General features: G+C 49.0%; 1 long non-coding RNA gene across 1 annotated transcript; it reads left to right on the forward strand.

The window, feature by feature from the left end:
- Positions 1–241: 241 nt before the first annotated feature.
- On the forward strand, positions 242–7,428 carry LOC144098839 (uncharacterized). Its single transcript, XR_013307254.1, has 3 exons — positions 242–473; positions 4,624–4,767; positions 7,306–7,428. It is a non-coding gene; the product is annotated as an uncharacterized LOC144098839 (long non-coding RNA).
- The last annotated feature ends 518 nt before the right edge of the window (positions 7,429–7,946 follow it).

Raw genomic sequence — 7,946 nt, forward strand, 5'->3', positions numbered from 1 at the left:
GCCGGACGCCGAGCTCGAAAAGCGCTTCGTTGCCTCGGGTCCACACAGGACCAGTACCATCGGAGCAACCTGTGCCGCGCGGCCATCTGGGCAGCCACCGGACGCCAAGCTCGAAAAGCGCTTCGTTGCCTCGGGGCCACGGAGCACCAGTACCATCGGAGAAACCTGTGCTGCGCTTCCTTCTGGGCAGCCACCGGACGCCGAGCTCGCAAAGCGCTTCGTCACCTCGGGGCCACACAGGAGCAGTACCTACGGAGCAACCTGTGCCGCACTTCCATCTGGGCAGCCACCGGACGCCGAGCTCGCCAAGCGCTTCGTCGCCTCGTGGCCATGCAGCACCAATGGAAGACAAGACGCTGGTGACTACCACGACCACCTCCGTGGCAAAGGCGAAGAGATAAGCTCCGAGAAGCGCCTGCGCAGAAATGCACGCAGCCGGTCACAGCCGTCAGCCTTCCCCCACTACCTGCAGGGTGAGTTTTCTTCTAAGCTTTCTCTCTCCCGAGTGGCCTTGATGAACTTGCGGGATATTCCTCTGAGCTGCTTCTCCAAACCCTGTATTCATTGCCTACGGTCAGGGCGCGTGTTAAGCTTCAGGCGGACGACATGCAGGTCCCACCAGCTCTAGTTCAGAAGTATTCATTTGCCCAAATCTTGATATTCATATTCCCCTGTGGGCGCCATCTTGCTTCTCTGATTGGCTCTCAGGTGTGTGAATCAGTGCCATTGTTTGCGTCACTCGCTGTCATTTAAGACGCTCTTTTTGCGTCGGCGTGAAATTGATGTGGCGTCGAAAATAGATTTTTAGCAGCACAATTTTTGGTGCCCCGCTCGTAATTATTTATGATTGTGATGAGCAAAAGAAGCTCCAGCCGTAGGATGAGAACAAATGAGCTCGACTTGCCAATTTGAGGAAAGCAGCTGCATACTGGAAATGGCCGCTTCCTGTAATTTGAACGGCTGCCATAAACACGAGATACGCTCGTATTATGGAGTGATGTCAAACTGACCTTTCACCATGTATACAATGTGCCGCCAATAATAATAATTGCTTTTGGGGAAAGGAAATGGCGCAGTATATGTCTCGTATATCGTTGGACACCTGAACCAAGGCGTAAGGGAAGGAGTAAAGGAGGGAGTGAAAGAAGAAAGGAATAAAGAGGTGCCGTAGGGGAGGGCTCCGGAATAATTTCGACCACTTGCGGATCGTTACCGTGAAATGACATCGAACAGCAGACGGGCGCCTTAGCGTTTCGCCTCCATCGAAACTCAGCCGCCGCGGCCGGGGTCGAACCCGGGAACTCCGAATCAGTAGCCGGGCGCCCTGACCACTGAGCCACCACGGCGGGCGGCGGGGTGTGTCCAAAATTGGTTTTGGGGGAAACGAAATTTTCACCCACCGCGGCGGCTGCGTTTTTATGGAGGAAAAACGCTAACGCGCCCGTGTGCTGTGCGATGTCAGTGCACGTTAAAGATCCCCAGGTGGTCGAAATTATTCCGGCGCCCTCCACTACGGCACCTATTCTTCCTTTCTTCTTTCACTCCCTCCTTTATCCCTTCCCTTACGGCGCGGATCAGGTGTCCAAAGATATATGAGACAGATACTGCGCCATTTCCTTTCCCCCAAAAACCAATTATTACCCGCCGAGGTGGCTCAGTGGTTATGGCGCTCGACTACTGATCCGGAGTTCCCGGGTTCGAACCCGACCGCGGCAGTTGCGTTTTTATGGAGGAAAAATGCTAAGGCGCCCGTGTGCTCTGCGATGTCAGTGCACGTTAAAGAATCCCAGGTGGTCGAAATTATTCCGGAGCCCTCCACTACGGGACCTCTTTGTTCCTTTCTTCTTTCACTCCCTCCTTTATCCGTTCCCATACGGCGCGGTTCAGAGGTCGGCCGATATGCGAGACAGATACTGCGCCATTTCCTTTCCCCAAAAACCAATTATTAATATTATTATTATTATTATTATTATTATTATTATTATTATTATTATTATTATTATTATTATTATTATTATTATTATTATTATTATTATTATTATTATTATTAATATTATTATTATTATTATTATTATTATTGAACTAAATTGCGCAGTATCTGTCACATATAGGGGGACACCTGAACCGCGCCGTAAGGAAAGGGATAAAGCAGTAAGTGAAAGAAGAAAGGAAGAAAGAGGTGCCATAGTGGGGGCTCCAAAATAATTTCGACCACCTGGGGATCTTTATTGTGCACTGACATCGCACAGCACACGGGCGCCTTAGCGCTTCTTCTCCATCCCAGCGCAGTCGCCGCGGTCGAGTTCGAAATCTAGAGCTGCGAATTCGCCGCCATAATTTCGCCCTGCCGCAAAATACTCAAATCATGCAAAGGAGTGAAAGAAACGCTGATTTACACGGCGTTAGGCCGCCGCAGTTTAACAGGTATTTATGTGATTTCAAAACAGCTTATAAATGTCTTGTTTTCATTGCACAATGCAATACAACGGTGTCATAAGGGCTCATCTGAAATGTGCAGCGTTTAGAGCATTAATAGCGAGAGCTTAAATGTGCAGCCGCATAAGGGGGCTAGCTGCGCTCTCGTTGCAAACCCATCGCTTGCATCGTTCTTTGCGGTTAATCTAGGGTGGCAATGGCGGCGCCGGCAGTGCGTGTTGCTGATTTTTGCTGCTTGTTGCATTTATTCGTCGTTTATTAAACCCTTATTATCCCTATGATCGTTTATGATCCCGATATAAGACGGGCATTCAGCACGTCAGATACAGTGAAAGAGAGGGAAGAAAGGGCTGCAAAGGGAGACGGAGACCGCAGCTGTCATCCGTTGTTTTCAGACCAATTTGTGATCAGTAATCTGGCCCATCAGCTCGGTTCCTTGCAATGACGCATGCGTGACGTCATTTGATTGTGCTTTTCGACAAGGACAATGACGCTGCATGAACGGAACCATAGCCCTTAGTACTAACGCAGAAAAAAAAATTATTCGTGACTGCTGAGTTTGAAACATCAACAATGGTGCCATGCGCTCACAGTTCCCAAATCCAATATTCCTGGCCAACTAGTGGCCTGTGCGAGAATACCAAGTCAGCCATGCTAACGCGCGCTACTTTATCGTTACTCGTGCAGTTTGAAACGCTGTCTCAGTTCTCCACTATTCTTGATACCTACAAGTGAAGGACAAAAAAAACAGAGAAAAGCGATCGTCGAAGGAGTTTTGCTGTGCCCCATGTAGTGTGCCTTCTCGATGGAAAGTCCTCACAGTACTGTCTTGTTGCATCTCAGGAAGCAAGACGATGCCTCCCGGAGAGCACTAACAACTAAAAACTTGATCACAGGAAAAAAAAAAACGTATGCCCCGCCGCGGTGGCTCAGTGGTTAGGGCGCTCGACTACTGATCCGGAGTTGCCGCGTTCGAACCCGACCGCGGCGGCTGCGTTTTTATGGAGGAAAAACGCTAAGGCGCCCGTGTGCTGTGCGATGTCAGTGCACGTTAAAGATCCCCAGGTGGTCGAAATTATTCCGGAGCCCTCCACTACGGCACCTCTCTCTTCCTTTCTTCTTTCACTCCCTCCTTTACCCTTCCCTTACGGCGCGGTTCAGGTGTCCAACGATATATGAGACAGATACTGCGCCATTTCCTTTCCCCCAAAACCAATTATTATAAAAAAACGTCACTGTGGCCATGGTTGCTGATTCGAATCGGTTGACTGGGGACGACTGCTATTTTCCTGGTTGTTATCAACTTACCTTCGGACCACTAGTTTAATGTCGCATAATTGTGGTGTGATCATCATTTCGTATTTTAGACGTGGCGTTACTGACAACTGAACTTGTCGTAGAGCATTATGCGCTGTATCTCCAGCTGTTTTTGTGGCAGTGTAATTAACGCTTGCCCTCGGTGGGTAAGCCATTAGGCTAAGGTTTCAGTGCGCTCGAGCTGCGAAAGTGCCAAGCTCAGCAAAGGCGGACGAGAAAGCGACGATGTAATTGAGGAGAACCAGATATTCATCTTGGTTCCTCCACTTGATCCCATAGCAACGCTCGTCGCTGTGGTTACGAACACGCCGATAACGAAAGTGCCAGCTGCGTTCGTAAAGCACGGCGCCATGCTGCGCCAACCGCGTGGTGATTTTCGCCGCTATGGTGGCGTCATTGCGCTGAATCTTTTCACTCGCTACCGAATGTCCATCTGTCGTGTATACGCCAAATTATTTATTCCTTACTTTTAGAGTTGCTGCTGATAGTGACAGCAGTTTTTATTTGCTTGATAATTTGCACTTCTAACAAAATCATTTGAGCAGTTAAGGCTCAGCTCTATCCTTTATTATAAATATGCAGTTGCAATTGTGAGAGCATATGTGATAACGCAGTAATGCCTGTTAGAGATGCACTAAACTCTATATACAAGTATCGACCAGCAGTTCCTTTTCCTTGTTTCTAAACATGAACCCATCGATCAGCAGTCTTTTAAAGATGCCAAATTCCATGTGCACGCCAGCTTTTATCTGTCTGTCTGCTTACCCACTTTTAATGTATGTGTGTTTTTTTTCTTGGCGTTTGCGAACCGGAATTCATTATGGCTTTCCGTTCACCTGAATTTTGTTCCACACGTGTTTTCGGGTGCAGCCAAAGACGCAACCCACGCACCGCGTCTGCTGAAGAGCAAGACATTACCTTCCGCTCCACGCATCGTCACGTAAGCCAAGCTGCTGTCGCTAGGAGGGCGTCCAACCGAGGTATACAGTTCTGCTGCCTCGGCCAGCTGGTTGAGTAAGTAGTCTCAATAGCGCCTGGACACTGCTACAGATTGCGGTTGTCCGCAGCGTCACGGAGAAAACACGCCACGAGGAATTCGCGTTAGCGTTGATGATACGCAGCTGCTCTGTCCTTGCATACACGCATCGTTGAACAATGACGCAGCAAAATGAATGCGTCTTACATGCAAGGCGTTCGGGACCCATTGGCAAATAATCCAACCGTATATCACAGTGGCAGCTGGAACAATGCGGATAATTTAGGCACAGGTATACGGGCGCTGTAACTGTGGACCAGACAGTGACTGCAGATCCGGACTATTAGATGCAACTTGGAGGGTGAGATTATTAGATCTAAGCTTACCGGCTTAACGCATTAATTAGTGAAAGCTGATTGGCGCTGGCAGCCGAGCGGTCTGCAGTGGCAGGCCTCTTTTGACGTTTCACACGAGACAGCCCGTTTGGGCGCCTTGGTGGCTCGTGATGGCGCCTATACGCTCCGTGCACACTCGGATTTCTGCAGCAGCAGCCGGTAGTTATGAATCAAGCCTATCCCCGTTCACCTAACTACACAAGTGCACAGCACAGAAGCCAACTACTCAAAAACATTTAGGTTGTGTGGCGAAGCATTCACTGCAGGCGTGCAAAGCTCAAAACGTTTTAAACGCGGCGGAGCCTCCTACCACGGTGTCAGTGGCTCTGTTGAAATCATGGAGAAGTCCGAATCGCTGCTCCCACACTTCTGAACAAATTCCATCTCCTCCGACTTCTTTCGCCTTTTTTCCCCTCTCACATATTTCCCAATGTGCAGAATAACTCGCGCAGTGTGCTTTCGAATCACGGGAACGGTTTTCTTGCAGAATGCTTACAAATCACTGAAATCACCACAGATTTTCGTGAAGTACTGCGCGCTTTCACTCCATGAGCCTGCGTTTTATGGGTGCTTGCAAATGTGACACGGCTCTGTTCGCCTTAAAAAGGCGGGTTTCTTGCGTCGTTTTGTGTGCCTCCTTTCTATTGTGTTGTAAATCTGGTGTACCAACTAGCCCATGCAAGATTTTTAATCGCCACAGAATTTGGCCATTTGCAAGCTGCTGAAAATCCGTGCTCATTCCCGTTTCTTACGTATGTAGCACACAGAGCAAACACCCTTGAAAACTTTCAGGGGCTTTATACGTTTCTCATTGCAAGGCTCTTTTGCCGAGAGAAGTCTCAGGACTCTATCGAAGGGCCACTCAAGCGCGCGAACCTTTGAGCAGACCAGTGTGGATACCGTGGTTTGAGCGCGGCGCGACTTCTCTCTGCGGCGTATTTGACAGCGAAATAAGAAACTAACCAGCAATGATTCTTAAGGACTGGTCCCTCAATATCTTTCATTACTGGTCTTGCATACCTGACGTCAAGTAACACGCGCGCACAATACAAAGAATTAGCCAGCTATCCTCGCCCTGCGTCTGTAGTTGTGAACACGGGCCAGCCATTTCTAGATATTTCTTGTGGGTTCTTCTTTCGCATAGGTATCGAAAGGGTTATTCGCGCAGTTTTGTTGGGTGTGATCACGGCTGTCGTGCTGGAGTCGCAATTCCACGCATTGGCGGAGCAGATTGCTGGTCTCAATTCATAATTGCTGAGTGCCAGTAGAGAGGAAGTCGCGCCATAATAATGAAAGAAAACGACGGTCTAATTATATTTAAAGAAAAGGAAAACAAGCACATTGGCCAACAGCTTACGTATCGCACTTATTCCTTTCGCTGCCACGGACACGCACACACACATTGAAGCTTGGACGGCCGTTCCCTTAGCAAGTGATGGGTGCGAAAGGCGTCGGTCTCCTTCCTCACTACACCCATCTTCCAGCGCTTTCCCTCTGAATTCCTCTGGGCTTTCCATGGTGTTTCTAAAGGTAGGCTTAGCGCGGAACCGCAGGCATACAGTGAAAAACACGACGATCGCTAAGGAGCGATCGGGACAATAGGCGGGTGGAAGGGAGAGTCTTCTACACTGCGAGTGGAAATACGCATTCGAAGGGTAAGCGCGTTTCTGAGAATACCTACTGTGACCAAGCGGACGCGCGTGGCCTTTGTTATTCGAAGCGCTCAAGGAACCAGGACGCATGCGCCCTATGGGTCAGTGTACGTATACCGCTGTCCGGTGCACGTTTCTTTATGTCCGGTAAGGCGTAAGCGCACTTGCGCTCTTCACAGTATCTGCGCAGATGTCTTATACTCGCATACTATATAGCCGTGACTATCGTTTCGCGTGGCCACAAAGTGCTGCATCCGACACTGCGATAGGCGAATGCAGTTCTGTTGTCGCAGTTCTGCTGTCGCCTTAGTTCTGTTGTCACTGAAGGAGCAACCGTAATTTCTTAGGGTGCACGCCTTAATCTGACCGGAGCTATACCTAAGTGTCTTCCCTTTTGCATGACACCACGCAGGCATCAGAGGTCACTAGCGGCCAATTTGCTGCTTTTAACGGGATTTCTAAGCGACTGCTGTCTTTGTCTCCCTGGTTGATTCACCGCCCTCATTCTCTTTTTATCTCGACTACGCAGATGGCTGAACCTGAAAGTTCATGGGCGTACTGCGCGAGCTCGGCGTGTCCTGCTACGCCATGGAAAGGCGCGACGACAGTTTTGGTTTTGTTTTTCGATAGTTTTTCGATATTTGTGAATTTGATGTAGTTGTAGATTGTGTTTCAAATCATTAAATCTAAAGAACGCATCAGTCGTCTCATCATTCCTTCAATAACATGTAAGCACTCTGTGAGCTCTTATCTACGGGGGGAATGTTCACTCGTCATAAGGGGTTCAAAGTGCAGATATAACTGAATTTTACTAAGAATTCACTCGTCATAAGGGGTTCAAAGTGCAGATATAACTGAATTTTACTAAGAATTAGAGGAAAATGCATTGGGTTAATTCCCCATATATGCAGAAGGTCATTCTCTACATTCATAGATCTATGGGATTCCTCATGCCCCTCCTTGGACTGTGGTACAGCGGTTGAGCGATGGGTCACTGCCCTGCGATGGCAGGTGTTCCAAGCGGCGGGCCTCGTGTGCGCCCCAGGTTGATCTTCCCGAACGACCAATCATCAATTTAACTGGCAGCTGCCACGATGGCCAGTTTTCTCACTATCCCGTGCCCAACTTGTGACGGCAGTGCAATGTCACGTGCGCTAGCTGGCCTACCTG

The sequence above is a fragment of the Amblyomma americanum genome, chromosome 1, assembly GCF_052857255.1.
Source record: "Amblyomma americanum isolate KBUSLIRL-KWMA chromosome 1, ASM5285725v1, whole genome shotgun sequence".
Taxonomy (NCBI): domain Eukaryota; kingdom Metazoa; phylum Arthropoda; class Arachnida; order Ixodida; family Ixodidae; genus Amblyomma; species Amblyomma americanum.